This window comes from Neodiprion virginianus, chromosome 2, assembly GCF_021901495.1.
Source record: "Neodiprion virginianus isolate iyNeoVirg1 chromosome 2, iyNeoVirg1.1, whole genome shotgun sequence".
NCBI classification, from domain to species: domain Eukaryota; kingdom Metazoa; phylum Arthropoda; class Insecta; order Hymenoptera; family Diprionidae; genus Neodiprion; species Neodiprion virginianus.
In genome coordinates, this window is record NC_060878.1 from 42,052,081 (window position 1) to 42,070,847 (window position 18,767).

An 18,767-nucleotide genomic window follows, 5' to 3' on the forward strand; every position below is an offset into this window, starting at 1 on the left:
TTTCCATGTCGCAAACTACACAGTGTTAACTCGTGCCTGGAAAATATAACTTTTCCTCCTCAAGTAATAATGTTTTTTTTTAGGTATGTAGGCTGTGTTGAATAAATATATAGCACGAGTTTTTTTTTTTTTTTTTTTTGTTTTTTTTTTTTATAGTAGATACATCGAGTTTTATTTTTATGCAAAATACGCATATTTACACATTTTTAAACAATTTTAATTTTTAAAAAATGTAATGAATATAAAACTTAACGTTTAGGTATAAAATGAACATTAGCTTTAAACAAGATTTGTGATATCCGTTGCTACTTTCTTCAAAACTCCTCTTCAATCTTTTTCTCTTGTGCTTACGAGGAGAAAACCATCGCGGGCCTGTTTAATTAATTCACCCCACTATCGGAAGATGGAAACGTGCGTTGTTAGGGATTCTCGGGAGTTAGGTATTATAGCTTTTCGACGAGCATGAACACAGACGCTAATCAGACACTACTTGACAAAGTTAAACTCAATCACAAATTTGCATTGCTTTCATTTATGACATCATTATGACAGCCAGTCGATCACTCGGCGAGATCGTTGAAAATTCTTGGCACAAATTAATCATTCATTCACCGTCAATCATGTTCATTTCTGCGAAGGTGTGAACTGATTTAAAATGACGTTGCGCTACCGTCTTGGTTTGATGGTCATCGATAGGGGATGGATGAGAAAAAATACAGCGCATTATCTGCGATCTTCGGATTGTGAAGATCACTGGGAATTAAAAAGCTACGGCTTCTTGCTATTGCTCAGGAACAAAATCAGGGTCGAGGACAAGATCGGAAAGAAGCTCATGGGTTGCGTGATGTGTGGCAACTCGGCCCCAGCTACTCAAGTTTGTCCAGGCATGTTAATTATTTTGACATCAGTTACTGCACGAATCCACTTAAAATTAAGAGACAATCCTCAGGTCTTATCTTGTACTGCTTATAATACGATTGCAGGTGAAAGAATTGTTCCAAAGCTCAGACAATCCTACGTTCTACCAGGTACATCGTATTCTGCGAGTTTGTCAAAGTAAGTACGATTGATACACGTGTAATGGGAAACTCGTCGTAGAACATCCTTGCAAGTATTAGAAGCTACTTATTAATTGTCAATCACGTCGTACTGGTAACAGTTTGACAAATTGATCGAGAATTTTTTTGCGATCAAAGAGCTCGTACGCCTTGAAAAGAAGTAATTACTAATAAATGGAATATCTGGAAGGAATTCTCTGCCAGCATACTTCTTTCCATTAGCCTTTTGGAGCGAAACCTAACATGATTACCAAATTTGTATACCCCTCCTCCAACGACTGGATTTTTTCAAAACTCCTACCATCCTCATGCGTTAAGCATCGCCCCTGCATTGCAACGATCCTCCAAAATTAGTTATCATCAATACTTTCAAGATCAGTTTTTCTACTGACTCGAGACCTTTGATCAGCTGTTAATTGTCAGGGAAAAATATCTCCGTATCACGCTTCATCTTTCCTGGAATTACACGTGTGGAATGAAATGCGACGTAGTGGCAAAATATGTAGTACGATAATTACCACGGATGACTACGTACGTCAACATTGTTGCTCGCCAGTTTTATCGAGTCTTGATCGCCTTCGTGTGACACATTATGCCACGAGTGTGCATTGTGGATTTAACACACGTAAATCCGTGTAACGTTGCACGGATAAAGCATTACTTTGAATCGACATTACCTCCGCTAATAGTAAGCGACAGTCGAGTTGTTAGCTGACAGAACCAAGGGGCCTTGGATACACCGCCTGACTTTTTGCAGACATTCCGCACAGTTCCGATCGCTATGTCGCATGCCACCTGGCTGTGTCGAACGAATCCGTCCATGGCAGGGATCCTCGTCCTGAAAAAACGCTGCTTCACCAAACCGAAATACTTTTCTGTCGACGGTTCTACCGTTGGATGTCACCTATGATAATTCGATGTGTTTTTTTTCTTTTTGTGTTCCATCTGCAGGTAGAACGAGAAGCGTTGCCACGCGGATCGATCGTGCAAATGTATTTATGATCTCTGGAACAGTCGGAACGATCGACAAGTTTCTTCAAGCCTTACTACACCTACAACTTATCCACGCCTCGACGGAATGACACCGTATTGTCGAGCACGACACTTTAGTGCGGTGAGGGTATTTAATTGTTGAGTTGATTTTTGTAAAATCTAAATATATATTTACAAGTTGAAGACAAGAAATTTCGTTACCATGTTGCAAGAAGTATTTATTCTCAGCGGGCTGTAAATTTTCTAAATCGCAACAGCAGTGACGTTGACATTGTCGATCAGTTTGTTTGTTGAATTTGTCGGATGTCGAAATAGTTGTTTATTAGATAGACTGATAATTAGCTGCCTTGATAGTTAGTTATGCAGTGTCCACATCTGGCAATCAACCGAGTATTGTAAACGAGTAAAACCCGTGGATAATAAAGGGGGAAAAAAAAAACAGCGCCGGAAGTCGCACGCGACCCTTCGACTATTTAGTCATTGTACGATATTGTTTTATCGTTTGGGTTCCTTCGGCGCGGTATCATCTTGCTAGATGTGAGACTCTTGCCTTTTACGAACAAAGACGAACGTATAGATTGAGAATAAGACTGATTATCGTTCCTAATTACATCGAAAAAAATCGTGATTCCGAGTACTCGTCGTATCGTCAGGTTCCGCAAGCGGATGAGTGACGAGAATGCGTGGGTGTCTCTGCGTGTGTGTGTGTGTTTAAGAAATAATATACAATGAAGAAAAAACGAGGCTATCTAGAACACGTGGCCTTGGCTCACCTCCACGCCCACATCCGCGCACCCGGACGACCGAGAATGTGTATCCTGTACATTTGTAGTCCGCGAAACTGACAATCGGTCGATAGGTGCGTACGTGCGGTGCATGTTCCAAAACCACCGTTTGGCAGAAAATTCGCCGGTATAATTGGCGGCGAAAAAGGCCGAGCGAAGAGGAGAGGAAGACGATCGAAACCAAGAGATAAGAACGAGGCATTAAGCATCGCCAAAGTTCAGCTCAAAGAACCTTTATGAAAGACATTGACATAATTTACTCCTAGGATAGGGAGGCATTCGAGTAATGCTCGCTAACATTCGACCGAAGCACGATAAAATTTTAACATAATTTTGAAACATGGACTAATCGGTATACGGAATGAATGATCACGGACGTGTTCGAGATTTGTTATTCGGGCGGCCGAACGGTGACGGTCAAGCTCAATGCTGTATTGCACAGTTCGGTTCGCGCTCGCCTCATACCGGCTGGAACGTTTAATTGCGTCCGAGCTGGATTAGCTCGGGGGCTTAGGGACAAGGGCGAAGGTTTGTCGAACCCTTCGTACAGCGCCGAGCCTTTCCGCTAGTTTCTTTTTCTATTTTGCTTTTTAATTTTCATTGCCGCGATTCTTGCCTGGCATTGTTTTTTTCTTTTTTAATTCCGGTTCCCGGTAGACCTTCCAGACTAATTGAGAATTGGGATTGTGTGAGTTTCGCACAACGCGTACCTACCCGCAAGAACGTACGAAAATGATCTTTAATCGGTTTCGAATATCCTCCGCGCCGTTCAAGGTGTCCGAGTATTGAACTGAAATTATTTCTGTACACCCGCGTCGATCGAAAATTAATATCACGCGTTGTCATCAGGAAACCCGTGGAGCAGGGAATTATTACCGACGAAAGTGATGAAAATAGATTTTATTTTTTTGCCGATCTAAAAGGGCCCGCTAGTCTCACACCGGATTATAATTAAGACGATATTTACCGGCAAGGACCCGCGTGTTTGAGACTCAGATTTTCAAGGTAAATTGGTCTATTCAGTCAATGTCATGCATACTTGCCTGGCTGTCGAAGGTGTGAAAGAGAGTGCCTTTGATCAAGTCTCTTTCTCTCCCTCTCCGCAGCCAGCCTCTCTGCATAGGTATAACTATACGTAACAGGTATGCACCGATTCCGATTGACGTGAGATCGCGTAATATTTACCCATTCGCACTCAAGTTATATCACCTATAATTACGATACCTCTGAACAAACTTCGCCGCGTGGAGAGTGAAAAAAGTTTCTACACGTTTATTACAGGAAATCATACTGAAAAATGACGAGAACCGTGACACGGGTAAAATCCATACGTTCTTATTTTCTTTCATGAGCATAAGTAATCGACGTGTGCGAAGCTCGTGACGAGTTATTTGGCATATGAAATTTTTGCAACTAGAACAAAATCTGGTCCAGATACCTATAAGCCTGAACCCAAAACTTGCCAACGAGCCGAACATTCGTAGGCACGGTTGTAGTAATGAAACGCCACGTCGAACGGTCCGAATAAACTTTTTTCACACGCTACGCATAAATTAGCAACCTTGGCTAGAGTAATTCAGAATCCGAATTAGCATAAAGTAGAAGTTATCTGATCCTCGAAGTAAATAATAACGATATCAAAAACACCAAATTGCCGTGTAACACATACCCGTGTATCCTCAAGTTCACGACCTATTGAGAAACTCCCGACACTGCAAAGTGTCCATCGAATTTTTCAGTAACACGTCATCCGTAAAAAGCAGCACTCGAGCATCGTGCAGGATGCGTAACGACTCGTCGTGATTCGCGACCGCCTGTCGTTGAAAGAAAATTTCATTTCAACATTTTTTGTAATCTCTGGGCGTAAATGCGACGGTGGTAAGGAACAGTGACACGTTCTAGCTGCATGCTTCAGACCGGCCTGCGCACGCGCATTGCCACAAAGGAGCCGGTGAGACCTCACGTTTCCTTTCACGCTCCGATTTTGCCGCGACTCCGGAGTTTCTATGTATATATACATATGGTATATACCGCATACCCGTGTATGCAACCGTTTCTGCGCACCGTGTGAGAATACCAATGCTAACTTCAGGGCGTGCGTGCGTCGGTACGTTGGCATAGATATAATTGGTTATTGCGTCGATACCTATCCGTGGATCGTGGATTCTTCAACTTTGGAGAACGTTCAAGTCCGATTAGACCGGCAGATCGTATGGCCGGGGGCGTAGGGTCAGTTTGCGATTCGATTCCATGCCTCGACTTGCGGCTTCGTAATCTATGTATCACCGCCGGTTTCGGGCAAGGTCAACTTTTTACCCGTGCCCCCGAATTTAATAGCCTTCTAACCGCCGTCCGTAAGCGTTTAAAGAAAATCATTTGATCGCGAGCTCCCGATAATATCACGTAGCGAGCCCTCGATGAGCGGATTAACAGGTTGCTCGACTACGCGATACAACCATGCCCGACGGGACGGCGGTTTGATAATCGATTGCCATTAAGGGGAGGGGCACAGCTTTGACGGTTTAAGATCGCAAACAATAAAGCCCTCAAACTCAAATTGCTCCGAGTGTTTTCATTTTCTTTGAAAAAGAACTCCCAAGAACAGGTATGCGACAGGTTTTTACATCTTACAACAATGTCACATTATACGCTTTTATTTATGTACTTATCAATTTGACCGCCAAATTTTATTATTTGTGTTTTTCATTTATCGTTATTTCATTACGTTTTATTTATTCTTGTCACACCAAATTTGTATCATTTTCATCCCCCCCTCCCCCATAAGTAGCAGGCAAAGGCAAAGGCAAAGGGGGCGCGTCCAACCAACCTGTTAACGACGCCGCGTTTCGAGCCCTCCTCAAGCGGTTCAAGAATGAATCGAAAGTGTTTATCGAATTGAAATGTCCAGAGTGAATTAGCGAAGGTTAGTTGTAATCTTGCGGCTGAAATCTCGGGAAAAAATACCAGTGAAATGTCAGCGACTACAAGATTTCGAACGATACGGCGAAACGAAGACGGCAACCCCGGCATCCAATTTGGAGGTGAATATCGATCCGGCTCTAAGATCGTTTCCAGCATTGACCTTTCGCCAATTGCTACTTCGCATCTGGCACAGCCATGGCAAGGGCCGTTTACCCGTCGATTAAGCCTCGACGAGGTCCTTAAAACCGTCAACTCCGATTCCGTAATTTCCATCGTTCTTGTCTCCTAACCGTTGCAGCCTTACTCGATGCGCCGTACCCCGGGATACGTGCGATATGCAGAAGCTGCGCGTCTCGCGACGTGTCGAAGGCTACGGTAATTAATCGAGAGGGAATTAGGGCGACCGAGAGAACCAGGCCGTGACAGACACGACGGAGAGTCGCAATTGCAGCTGCTCGTCGCGTTGCGCGAGCAATTCCTGCACATTTCCTTGGACTGGGACACTTTGTTCGGGCTCGTTTGTCTCTTTGTCCGTCCGAAACTCGGAGAGAATTACCTGTATCGAGGAGGGATTTGGCCGTGCAAGATCTTTCCGTTCGACGACGGTTCGGCCTCTCTGACCTTGCTCCGTGTGCTCAGCTGTAAAAGAGTTCTTGCAGCTGGTGGGCTCGATCACCGTCGCCCACTTCACTCCTCGTTCATCGTTTTACATAAATACCTGTTGTGATATTGTAAGCGCAAATTACAATTCCGATTAATTATTAATCGACCACTTCGTGCTTTTTTATACACGAGGAGCGGTAATTGCCGTAGACGGGCCGAGACTACCGAGATCCGGTCGCGAAACATCTCGGTACATTAACGCTTCGGGGTTCACTTAAATTTGGTGGTAAGCTGACCACGAGCTTCGATCGCATACCAAAGCATGTATGTACGATAATATTCGTCAATGCCTTTGGTTTCTGGCTAAATTGTTTTCGGTCCGAAAGAGAATGCGAGTTCGTTCCTGTAGGAATTTTTTTTTTCCTCGGAAGCAAAGGCAATAACGAATATTACCGTACGACGATTTTCAAGATTCGTAAAACGAAAATCAATTTTTTTCTCTTTCTTTCGAACAACAGATTGCATCGATACTTGTGTGTCCGCAAACGCGATGACAAGTGTTTGAAGCATATCACGGGTAGCAAGAATTTTGAAACGCATCTTCTTCTTTTTTTTTTTTTTTTCTCTAATCGAACGTCAAAACAAAGACGGTTATCTTACACGAAATCTAAGGTATATACGTTGTGTAAGATATAACGTGAGAATCGCATGCATGCAGAACAAACGCTTGACTGGGCAATAAAGTCTAACCAAGTGCAGCTTGGACAAAAGGTTCATAAAAACCGTGTACATTATACAACGTTCTCAGCCTAAATCGGCATGGTCATTTACCGTCTCGACTTGTACACAGGTATAATATACGGTATGCGCGTGACCGGGTCTAAGCGCGTCGAGGAATAAAATAGAACGAGGGCATCGGACGTGTTGCGACAGACGAGATATTTCACCTGTAAAATCGTATACAGAAATAATTGAATGCTTTCGAATTACAAATTCATACCGTGACGGCCATCACTTGTCGACGAAGGACGCGCGCCCTTCCTCAAAACGCTATTGCAATTTTCGACCCTCGCCCGCGATCCAAGTTGACAATTCTGACTCCCGCAGCCCTCGAAGACTTCGACGGTGATCGTTTCTATTTTTTTTTTTTTTTTTTTTTTACTTGACTGAAAAATGACCTCATCGCAACGCACCGTCGCATTGATCGATAAGCCATCATTCGTATCGCCGAACTCGTGTCGTAACGCTGCAAAATGGATTATTATTACGTTGTTTTTTTTCCCCTCTTTCTCGCAGAATAATTACAAATCAACCGAATCGGTATTTTCCCGTTTGACAGCGTCGAACGTGACGCGTTGTACGGCTGGTCGTATGCTGATTCGATAACAGGTGTGAGATTGGCGTGTAATCCATACGTATCGCTTTACAACGGCGATCCGCACGAGCCGGCCGCTGCTGCAGCCCCGTTTGATTGATATGCGATAATATCGGCTGCATATACTCCTATTTACACGCCACACCTCCGCTCCAAGGACAGATTTTAATCCCTCGTTGAATATTCCACCACTTATGTGGAAAATCTCGAAGGTGGATGTAACGCAACGGGTATTATAAGTATGTACAAGCGATATAATGGTGCGGCACCTCTGACCGCGGCGTGCGATGACCACACCCTCGGATGTGGGTGGAGGAAGAATTATTGACGGCGTCGCTCGTCGTCGCACACGCGAAACCGACGACTTTGACGATCCCTCAAGCTCACCGCTACAGAGGGTAAGACTTGCCCGTTGATTAGGGCCTTTTCAACACGATGCACGGCGCGGACGAAAGACGCGTAAAACCGGTGTGGTAGGAATGTCGGAACTCGATCCTTGGCACCACGCAGCCTATAATGGCTTGGTTGTTTGCATTATCGTTGAGCGTATAAAGGTGATGTAAAACTGGAGTGCGAAAGATATATGTTGCAGCAAGACGAATGCATAATACGCATAAACTGGACGCATAACATCTTAATCGACTCGATCGGTATCTGAATTAAATTCCAATTAATATATTACGAGGCGAGATAATTAACCGCTGCGATATTAATGAAAACCATTATTTTTTTGTTTTATTTTATTTTTTTATTCTTTCACTCTCTCTCTCTCTCTCTCTCTCTCCAGCTCGTTCCTTTTTATCTCAACTTATTTTTCACCACCGTCTGGAGGTGGGTACCCAAGAAACAGGAATATGGTTTTAAAAGCATCCATCATTGTGACGTAACGCACTAGATGTAGACGTATAGCGGGTTGAGTGCGCGGCGATAATTTATTGCTTTATATTCCCCCGGTCGGCCCTATTTTCGGTTTGGGGGATGCTTAAACACGTCGAATGACCCGACGTTTTCACGTATAACGAGAGATCGTCGAAACGGTGTAACATCGAGACGAATCTCTCGCCCTTCTCACCCAGTAAACCTCTTCTTCGGAACCTTTCCGCTTCTCCTCGGGTTACCGAAATCGTGGCTGCCATTCCTCGCGACTCCGTTCTAAATCCGTTCGTGAATCACCTGACACTTAGCCACCCCTCGGACCGGCACTCGGCGATAACTCGCGCGGTCCGATTCACCACCCACTCAACTTATCCACTTTAGCGGGGATCCACCAGGGCTCTGCTGGTCAACTTGCGGGTCACGCAGTCCTCAGTTTATCCCTGGAGCTATATAACCTTGTACTTCTATACTTCTCCCCTCGAACTCTTACTTCGACCACGTCGGTCCGACTCAACGGCACGGGATCAAGGAATATTTACGGCCAACGTGGCTTTTCCTTTCTTTCTTCGACGCGTCGCCGCTCACCCTCCTCTTTGCCCCATTTCCCCTTCGATTCGTCCAGAGAGAGACGAAACATCGCACATTTTAGACTTCATTTTCTATTTCTTACCTCAAGTATGCAGCAACGAAAGTTGACAATAAACGTCGTGTGATTATGACGATGAAAAAATAAAAGTGGGTAAAATTACTTCAACCATCCCAGTAAATTGTCGTTGAATACACGGTACCCCATTTCTTCCATGGGATAAACGCAGCAGGCTCTGTGCTCAAACTTAACATATGTAAACTGAATAACTCAGACTGCAGGCAGTCGTCCTTCCTACTTATCCTACAGGTTTTCACGCAATCTCTTTGCCTCGTAGCTACAGTCCAGGTAATTAATTCGTCACCTGATCAGCTTCGGAGGAGCTTTATAGCTGGCGGAATGTTTTACAAATCGTGCTGTACACGGCACGGCGAGAAAAGTTTTGTCTGTAATTTCATGGGTTGAACCAAATTGGAAAAAAAAAAAAAAAAAAATACCCGAGCAAATCTCGTGCGACTGGCAGCTAATCGAGGCCTGGAAATACGGGGGATAAAACGATCTCAAAGCTCGCCCCTTGATATATACGCGACTATGAGAGTTAGCCATGAATTGGTCGTCCTCGAGGTGAACCTCTTCCATTGTTTCTTCATCGACTTCCGGGCCCGTTTTCCCCTCGCAAGTCAAGTCAGTCACTTCGTTTATTGTACGCGACGGTATGAATGCCAGAACCGGGACAATGGAAATCGTACGCCGGCTCAGGGATGGGGACTTTTTAAAGAATTCTATCCCATTCGAATCTCTCTTTGTACTTCGATTCGAAGCCAAGTGTTACTCCTCGATCGGATATAATACGACGACTTAGTTTCGGAAACGTTGTACGGTTGGCTGCGTTTATTACCCTCGATCGTTACGTTGGCATAGATAGAATGGCTTGTCAAGTCCGTCGTCATTTCATCAGGTTGCATCGTGAGACGCGAAACTGGTTCTTCACCTTCTTTACAATGTCAAGTGTTCGCTGAATCGACCCAGTTTCCATGAATAAAAATCTTTCGTTAAAAATTATTATGCCAAAAATATGTTTTTACCGTGAAAAGTTGTGCCATGGGTAACATTTTTTATTCAATGTATATTTACTCGATGTTTCTATGACTGATTTCCTCTGCAACCACCGAGGACTGTTGACTTATTTTGCAAATGAGAGTTTTCTTGCAAAATTATTTAGGCAACCGTCGGTGGGCGCGATATTTTTCGAGAAATTTCTCTGTCGCGCGAATACTTTATTCGCGACAGCGCGGTACGTCCTGCGAGTTGCGGGGCGAAGGAAGAGGAGTAATCCTCGAACAGATGCATGTGTCTCTCCCTAAGGAATGACGGGATGGAAGCGAGCCGAGAGAAGGAATTGAGGGGTGGAGATCTAAGCCGATTCCCTTGCAGATCTACTTTATTTCTTTATCCCCGGTAATTAAGCTCTTCCCGTACCCTGAAGAGACACTTTTATTACAATACCGTAAGGAGGGTAATTCAACAGGGTCCATTATTACGGGGCGAATCGGTTCTGTAAAAAATCACGGCCAAATGTTAAGGGGTCACATTTCAGTTTGCACGAAAAATTAATTCGTGTAACGTACAGACGTAACTACACCTATAGAGTTTCATTTGTACACATTATCTTAAACTTGAATTGATTCTTGTAATAACTAACAGTTAGATATCCTGACTGTGAAATTCCATCTTGATATATCTGACTTAGACCCAGTCCTAGGCCGATTTCATCGACTTCTCTACGTTTCTGTTACAAAGAAGAATGACAAGATATTATACCTGTCAGCCAGGCAATAAAATTTCACTCGCGAAACGTGAGTTGCATACCATGCTGGGCGTGAATCATCGACGGATGTAGGAGCGCGATTGTTAGAATGATTAACAAGTGTGACGGGTAGTCGATGGATATATAACTGGTTCGGGAAATGCATTCGTGGATTTCGATCTGGATAATTGCATCGCCTTAACAACGATACGTGTTTTCGGATACGTGTGTCAATGTATTCTCAATTTGACGTATTCTAATTTGAAACTGCTGTAAGTTATAACCATCACCGTCACAGAGACTGTGGCGAGAAATTAATTAGGATAGTTATTATTTCTGTAGGACAATCACATTTTCTGAAATTGGTGCAACGCTTGAGTCAAGAACGGAACAGCCAGAAAATTCACCAGAGTAATTAAAATCCGAATCTCGATAGCAAAGCTTCGAAGTTTCGTTGAAAAAAGAAAAAAAGGATACGTGAGAAATATTCTTACACTACGATAACTTTCATCTGTAAACTTCCGCAGCTTTTTTGAATCTCGTACGGATATTCAGACACCGCTGCCAATCCCTTGTTACATCCAATTTGCTCGAGTGCTTCGCTACGATTTAGAGGGTGGAGGGCACAGTTTGGACGGTCTAAAATCATACCCATTTTCAGGGGTTTTTTCCTAAAGAAAATGACAACACTCGAAACAATTTGAGTTCGAGAGCTTTATTATTTATAGTTTCAAGAACATTTCAGCATTTTTACATCGAACTTAATAACAGAATGGCGGTATGGCGCACATAAGTAGCAAACGACCACGTTTTCAATCCGGTGGCGTAGATTCCTCGGCCAATTTTTTTTATCCGATCGACTGTAAATTCTAACTCAATCTGTAAAACTTGTTTATCGATACAAGCTGGTGGCTAGATTTTTCAATTTAAATCTCGACATTTCTTTGTACAAATTTATTTTTCAACAATTTTGTGGCTGAAAAATGAAATTACTTCTTCACAATCGTATATATTTAAAAAAAACTTTCGAGCTGAAACCTGAGTAGATGCTTTTAACGCAAAAACTTTTTTCCATCTACCGTACCTCTTCAAACGATCGTCTACGATTGATGAAATTCAAATCTATCGAATCCTTCCGCTTCTCGTATCCCACACGAAGCCGAGACAGCTTTTGCGAGTGTCGTCGCGCTATCTCTCGTCACACCGAAGAACCAAAAGCTCTCCGTCGTTCCAAATCCGTCCGCCAGATGGCAGATCGATGGCCGATCCGGAAACTGAGGGAAACAACAGGAGCTCGGCAGGAACATGACGGCATTGCGTCGCAACGTCAAGTGCGGAGGTCTGGTTAAAAAAATTTCGTTAATAAACGAGTTACTCGTGTTAATAAATAAATGTGAAGAGTGAGCGTGATCGTTTGCTGGATATGTGCTGTGATTTATGACGAAAGGAACCGCCCTATGTGGCCGGACACATTCCGTGGATACGTATTCGATAAAGCAGAATAAAAAAGGAAGTTTCTCGCCCGCTATCACGATATCAATTCGTTTGGTGCGTATTATTATTATCGCTGTTATTGTCGTCATTCCTCTCCGCGTATTTTTTCCAGTCCCAGCCTCCGTCTCCGCCTCTCCCACCGTTTTTCACACTCTATCGAGCGATCTCCTCTTCGTCTCGACTTATCCTCGCACCTAATTAGAATTACCTACTACAATAATACGCACGTCCGATACCCTCGAGTCTGTTCTATTTCATTCTATCCTAGCTTAGCTTGGCGTTTATTTCTCGCCTTGCCTCCTCCCCCCTCCGTCCCTCCGTCCCGCGCACACACACTCGCGTTTCGTTCGCCACGCACTCGCGGCACGCGAAATGCCAAAGGTGGCGAAAAGTAAAATAATGATTTCTTAATGCGTCACACCCCGCGATTCGTGTATTACGTATAATACGTGCGCCGTACCTCGACCCTGAAGTAAACCTAGGCACGTACCCCAAAGCCCCCCCCTCTTCACTCGCCGACCCGCTTCGCGATCGTCTATCGATTTCGGGGCAAATACCGTACTACGCACGCAGGGTGGAGATCCTGCATCGCATACGTGTACACGTTGTACGTACGGCTCGTGCATGCGTATACGCGTACACTCGTAAATACACCCATATTATATATTTAATAATACCAATCGAACGTACGTACGTACGAAAGGTCGCGGGTGTGTTCCGTGTTGTCATCCAGAGGGCATTGACCCCTAAGCGCTACCCCCACCCCGTCCCTCGTTCTTCGTCCTCCTCCTCCCTTCCTTCTCTTTTCCCTTCACAAACCCCCTCGACCCACCCCGCGGTGTCTTACCCCTCGCTTTACCCCAGCGCTACTACATCGTACCTTCATTATAGGTAGGCATATATGTCTGTGTGTGTGTGCGTGTGTGTGTCGGAGGCGCAGCTCTACCTGCCTGTATAAGCGATACTGGTATTACTTTGGCCCTGTGTATAAACGTAGCGTTCCAGATGCGGCGTGAAAGGCGTCAACGGGGGGCGGGGAGAGGGGAGGGGGGGGGGGTCAGTCATTCACACCGAGAGAACGGGAGGAAAACTTGAAAGGAAATTCACGCATCTACGATCTTTTTTCCTATTTTCAAACGCATGCCTGCCGTCTGCCTTATGCTGCGCTATTTTCTTTCGCCGCGTTCGCATTGTAGATTACAGACGGTCGAGACTGGTTCGTCGCGTGGTCTTTTTTTCCCCTCTCGTTTCTTCTTTCTTTTTCTTATCGCGCACTCCGTCTCACGGTTCTTTCGATTCACGTAATACACGTCAGGGGCGGATACAGAAGGTTCACGCTGGAGGGAGGGGAGGTTTGAAATATATATCCGAATGAGAGAAATTTTTGTACAATGGAAGCTATGCGGTCCTATGGATCATAATGACTGAAAAACAATAGTTACGAAAGCACAATTTATTACTCTACATTCTACATTAAATTTCTTATTTAATTATATACATTTGCATTTGTGAAACATGAATATTGCCTATGCACACGTATTGTGAAACCGTAGACTAGTATTCACGTCATATATATGTAGAAATATAAATCATTATTGACGAATTGCAAATAATTGCACGTATCGTAATAAAAAGAAACTCGAAAAATTCCTGTTAATAACCCAACGATTGCTGTTGCATACTTGTAACATTTAAATATCATCCCAACTAAATTACATTATTTCTTGGGAAACGATTCGAATTCAATTGGATATAACGATGTTTGCCTCAATTATAAGAGGGCTATTCAAAGTTGGTCCGAGAAAGTCTCCTCGTCTCTGATATGTTAAAATTATTTTCCGCGCACGGAGCCCCCTCCGGATCCGCCGCTGAACGTACGTAGTACACACACCTTCGTCGGCCAAGACGTATGACGTAATTAAACACACGCGCTGTTTTAACTGGTCCGCCCGAACCGCGGCAGCGCCGATCTCGAACCTACACGGCACGGCATACATACATTACCGTTTTACGAGCAGATAGCTGTACGTGCGACTCACACGCGCGTATGCATTCGTCAATCCGTATTAGACACGTAGTACGTCCTCGTCTTCCGCTGCGCCAGCGCGCTGCTTCGTCTCTGTCCAGCCTACGACACACCGTATGGTAGGGGTACGTTTGTCGTAGAGACGCATCATCTACCCATGCCTACGCGACATGTATGAACATCCGTGCGTTCGATGCGAGAGCAAGGCAGGGGCCGAGGGGGATAAAGAATCGGGAGAGACGCGAAGAAGTTTCCTCAGCTTTCAACTTTGACGAATTTACGCCGGCCCCTGGAATTCATTTGCGCGCGTATGCAAGAGCATTCATTGATAATCGACGCTTCGGCGGCTGTGCTTGCGCGGTGTGTGCGCTTGTACAACGAGTTATTTCTGGAGATTACACGCGGTCGCGGTGGCGGATGGAAACGGCTCACCGCCTTTCCTTGCGATCCCCGCATATCCGTGCACGTCTCGTTGCGGCGTCCCGTGCTTCGGGCCTGACCTGCGTCACGGCAAAATTTCTTGATAGGATCGAGATAGCGATTGAGCACGATCGCTGGTGGCGGAGGTCTCCTTTTTCCTTACGAAGAAGAAAAGAAACGATTCGGGGAGAGGGGGAGGAAATCCGTTTCCCTCAGCGCCGTATCGTCGCCGTCGGGACGGTAAGGAAAAATTCTTGGTCGGAAGCCGCGCGACCGGGCCAATAAATTTTATTGCGCCGCGGCCGCCGCGGCTGGTTTCGTTCGTCGTCGACGCCACGCTGCGCGTACGCCTCGAACACCGTCAGCGCCCGACGGACGACGGACGTCGACGACGACGACGTCGACGCAGCGTCGCTGCGCGGCACTAAAATCGAGGAACCGAGAGCGAATATAGGTCAGGCGCTCCTCAACATTGGGGTCATTGCCCCAGGCCCCCCAGGCCCCGCTCCGCCGATAGAGAAGCTCTCCCCCGACATCCACCAACTCCGCGTCGCTCGTCTCTCCTTACCGACACCTGTTCTCTGTCACTAGATGACACTACATGTGTCGTAGCACGCCGAATGCACGCAAACTCTTCCTCCGTCCGCGTGATCTCAATTTTTTTCAAGCGTTACCGAAAATGGGATCGAGACCTTACCGAGGGGCAAGGGGTCACTCGTCTCTGGGCACAATGTCCGTGCGACGGCGTGCCGGGCGACGTTTCGATAAGGAAAACACCAGGGGGTCCAAGCTGTCAGGGAAATATGGGAAACCGGAAATTTTCGGGGGATCGGCATGCGGCTGGAGAAAGAGGGAAATGTCGGGTAGTTCGGTTGTGTGTTTTGGAAATTTTTTATTTCATTCTTCACTGGTGTACCATTCTGCGAAACGAATTTGGGGGGACGGTGTGAAAAAGGTGTAAAAAAGGTCGAAGAAAAATATGATTTTTGGGGGAATTTTAAGAATTTATAGATTTATTTACACCGAAAGAAACATTGGACTCAACTTACGATTGAGACATCCGATCTCTAAGATACAACTAATTTTCATGAAAAAAAAAGCAAGTTTGTCAGTAAAGTTGGGTTGAAATGAATCCTGGAAAATGTCTGTTTTCATCTGGGAAATTGGGAAATGTTGGAATATTTGATACGTTTACGACGCTAGACACCCTGAAGATGGAACACCATTCAGCTCTGTGAACGATGAATTCTATCAAACGTCGAGCTTTTTCGCGGCGATCGAAGTAAATCATCGATCGCAAAAATAAATACTTGAGTTCTGTGGTGTGACGCTGAGTACTAGCCGCTTTCCAAGGACGAATCTGGATCACGGCCCTCGGAATTGAGGACAAAGAATTATTTTTCATCTCGTTGAATTCGTGCCTCGAAATGTGCAATTACAAAAGTAAAAAACAAATAGCAGGAATTTCGCAAAATAATTCTACTAAACGAAAGTAGTTGTTCGTTCGGTCGAAATAATTGAAGAATTATCTTCGAATCCGATTTCATAATTAATTAACCGAGGTCGACTCGTCGCGGGCATTCCACGTTACGACGACATTCAGAAATTATACCCAAGTGGGGAAAAGAATCCGCGAAGGCGTGTGAAGTTGAAAAAATTGGACTCCTTGGGGGGGGGGGGGGATCCCGATCTCGGTTCCGTCCGTCGCGACGGCGTCGCGTGCGAATTAAGTCAGCACTTAGAGGCGGTGCGAAGGGTTCAAGGTCGCCTTGGCTAATTTGCCATTGGAGTCGTCGTCCTTCTCTCTCGCTCTCGCGCGGGTGGGTTTAAATATAAGTCCAGGCGACGCGCGGCATCCGCGGTCACGGGGTTGGAGCCCATGTAACGCGTCTCGTGATATATTTACCATCGGTTGCTCCGCGGGTTCACTAGCCTCGTAGGTAGGCATGCACGCACACCCACACGCGCATTCCTGACGTAAAACGACAATTTACGCCACCGTCCGCCCTCGATGGGAATATGCGAATACGCGTGTGTTCGCGCCTCCTCGTGTAGGCGACGCCTCTGCAGATCCCGTTGTAATACAGGCACGTCACGGGTTCACCATGGGGATATACGTCCACCTGTCCCGTAACAAAACCCCATTCGTCCTGCTGGTCTTTCTATTCATCGCAATTCCGCACCCCGTGCTTTATTATGATTCTTTGCACGCGTGCACTAATGTATCAAGTTTATATATATATAAACCAAACTCTGCACTTTGTTCCTTCGGAAAAATGACTCACGGTGTGTATATTTCAATACCGAATACAAATAATCGTTGATATATATATATATATATATAAACACATATATATCAGCAGTTATTGGCATTGAAACAATTTCACCGTACTCGGAACATTGCGAAAACATTGAATTCATTCCAAAGCCACTGTTTTCGGTTGGACAAATTTTCGATATACTTCCTGTACCTGTCCAGATAACCGTAAGACGAGCAAATTGTACGAAATTTAATTTCCACATTATATTTATATATGTATATCTCGGTTGGAAATGATGAATGGGAGTCAAATCGAATGAAAGTTATGCAATGTACGAGGCGCTTAACGAGGCCACGCTCTCCTGAAATCCGAATTTTAAAACACTTGGAAAAAGTAAAGAGACATCGCAATTATTTCGATCCTAAATCTCCACCCCATGTACGATAATTAGGTATATATAACATAAGCCTCGCGCGATAAGGTTAACAAAAAAAGAGGGTGGGCATTCCGTATGTAACAAAATGTTTGACACCTATTAGAAGATGAAGCTTTTATAACTTCAAAAGATGAATAAGAAAAATAATTTTCAAAAATATCATTATTATTGGATCGCTTTTTGACGTAAGAATGAACATGAGAGCTCATCGCAATATTGCAACATCTCTCTGAATAGATATTTTTCGACCCGTATCAATAATAATAATTTCTTTTTTTTCTCAGATTATTCTTCTCATTCACCTCTCGAAGTTATGAAATCCTCATCTTCCGACAGGTGTAAAAAATTTTGTTACATTCTTTAAGATTAATGGTAAAGCCGATCTGAGTCATCGACGTAGAATCTCGATCGAGATGTCATGGAATGCCCCATGTATAATGTATATATACATATAACAAGCCGTGGCTCGCACGGTCGTTTCCTCCGACGAAAAACCTCAAGATCTATCCGCCGCGATGAAGAAGAACCTCCGGGCTTCGACCCCGGATCATGAATCAGCGGCCCAGAATGTCGTCGGTCGAGCCGTCGCGTCGTCAGAGGTCTTGCGGCGCTTTTTTACTTGTCATACTTACCTGCGTCCGAGGCGGCATGTCTCGTAGTCGCGAGAACCGTTTGATATTGGGAAAAATTTTCGCACCTCGTTCCCCGGTTTTCGACTGGCCGCGCGTGCGGGAGATTCGAGCCTCCGTCCTCCGGCCTAGATTCTTTCCGTCTTCTTTCCTTCTTCCATTTTATTTATAGAGATGGACTTGGGCGTCCGTAGGTACATACACTTGGGAATAATATACGCACTCGTTATAACTTCGCACCTGACTTTCGGCCAGAAAATAGTTGCTCATTGTTATCCCTCCGTGGCTACGTTGCGGGCTAGAATCGTTGTTGTTGAACGCTTTCGTTCTCTTTTTAGAATTCCTCCCGTTCTTCTTCTTCTTCTTCCTCTTCCTCTTCGCGTCACTAAAGCCCCCGTTACCGGATGATGAATAACAATCTGTCAAGAAACATAACTATCATACGACTACTCGGTGTTTGGCACTAGTTATCGCGCGAGATTATACATGTATGTAC

The 18,767-nt window shown here is 44.8% G+C and overlaps 1 protein-coding gene across 1 annotated transcript in view; it reads left to right on the forward strand.

The window, feature by feature from the left end:
* The first annotated feature begins 12,303 nt into the window (after positions 1-12,303).
* LOC124297146 (uncharacterized) overlaps positions 12,304-18,767 on the forward strand; it is a 79,299-nt gene continuing 72,835 nt past the window's right edge. Inside the window, exon 1 of the mRNA XM_046747845.1 lies at positions 12,304-12,553. The gene's annotated coding sequence lies outside the window, so the exon portion shown is untranslated. The remainder of the gene's footprint in view (positions 12,554-18,767) is intronic.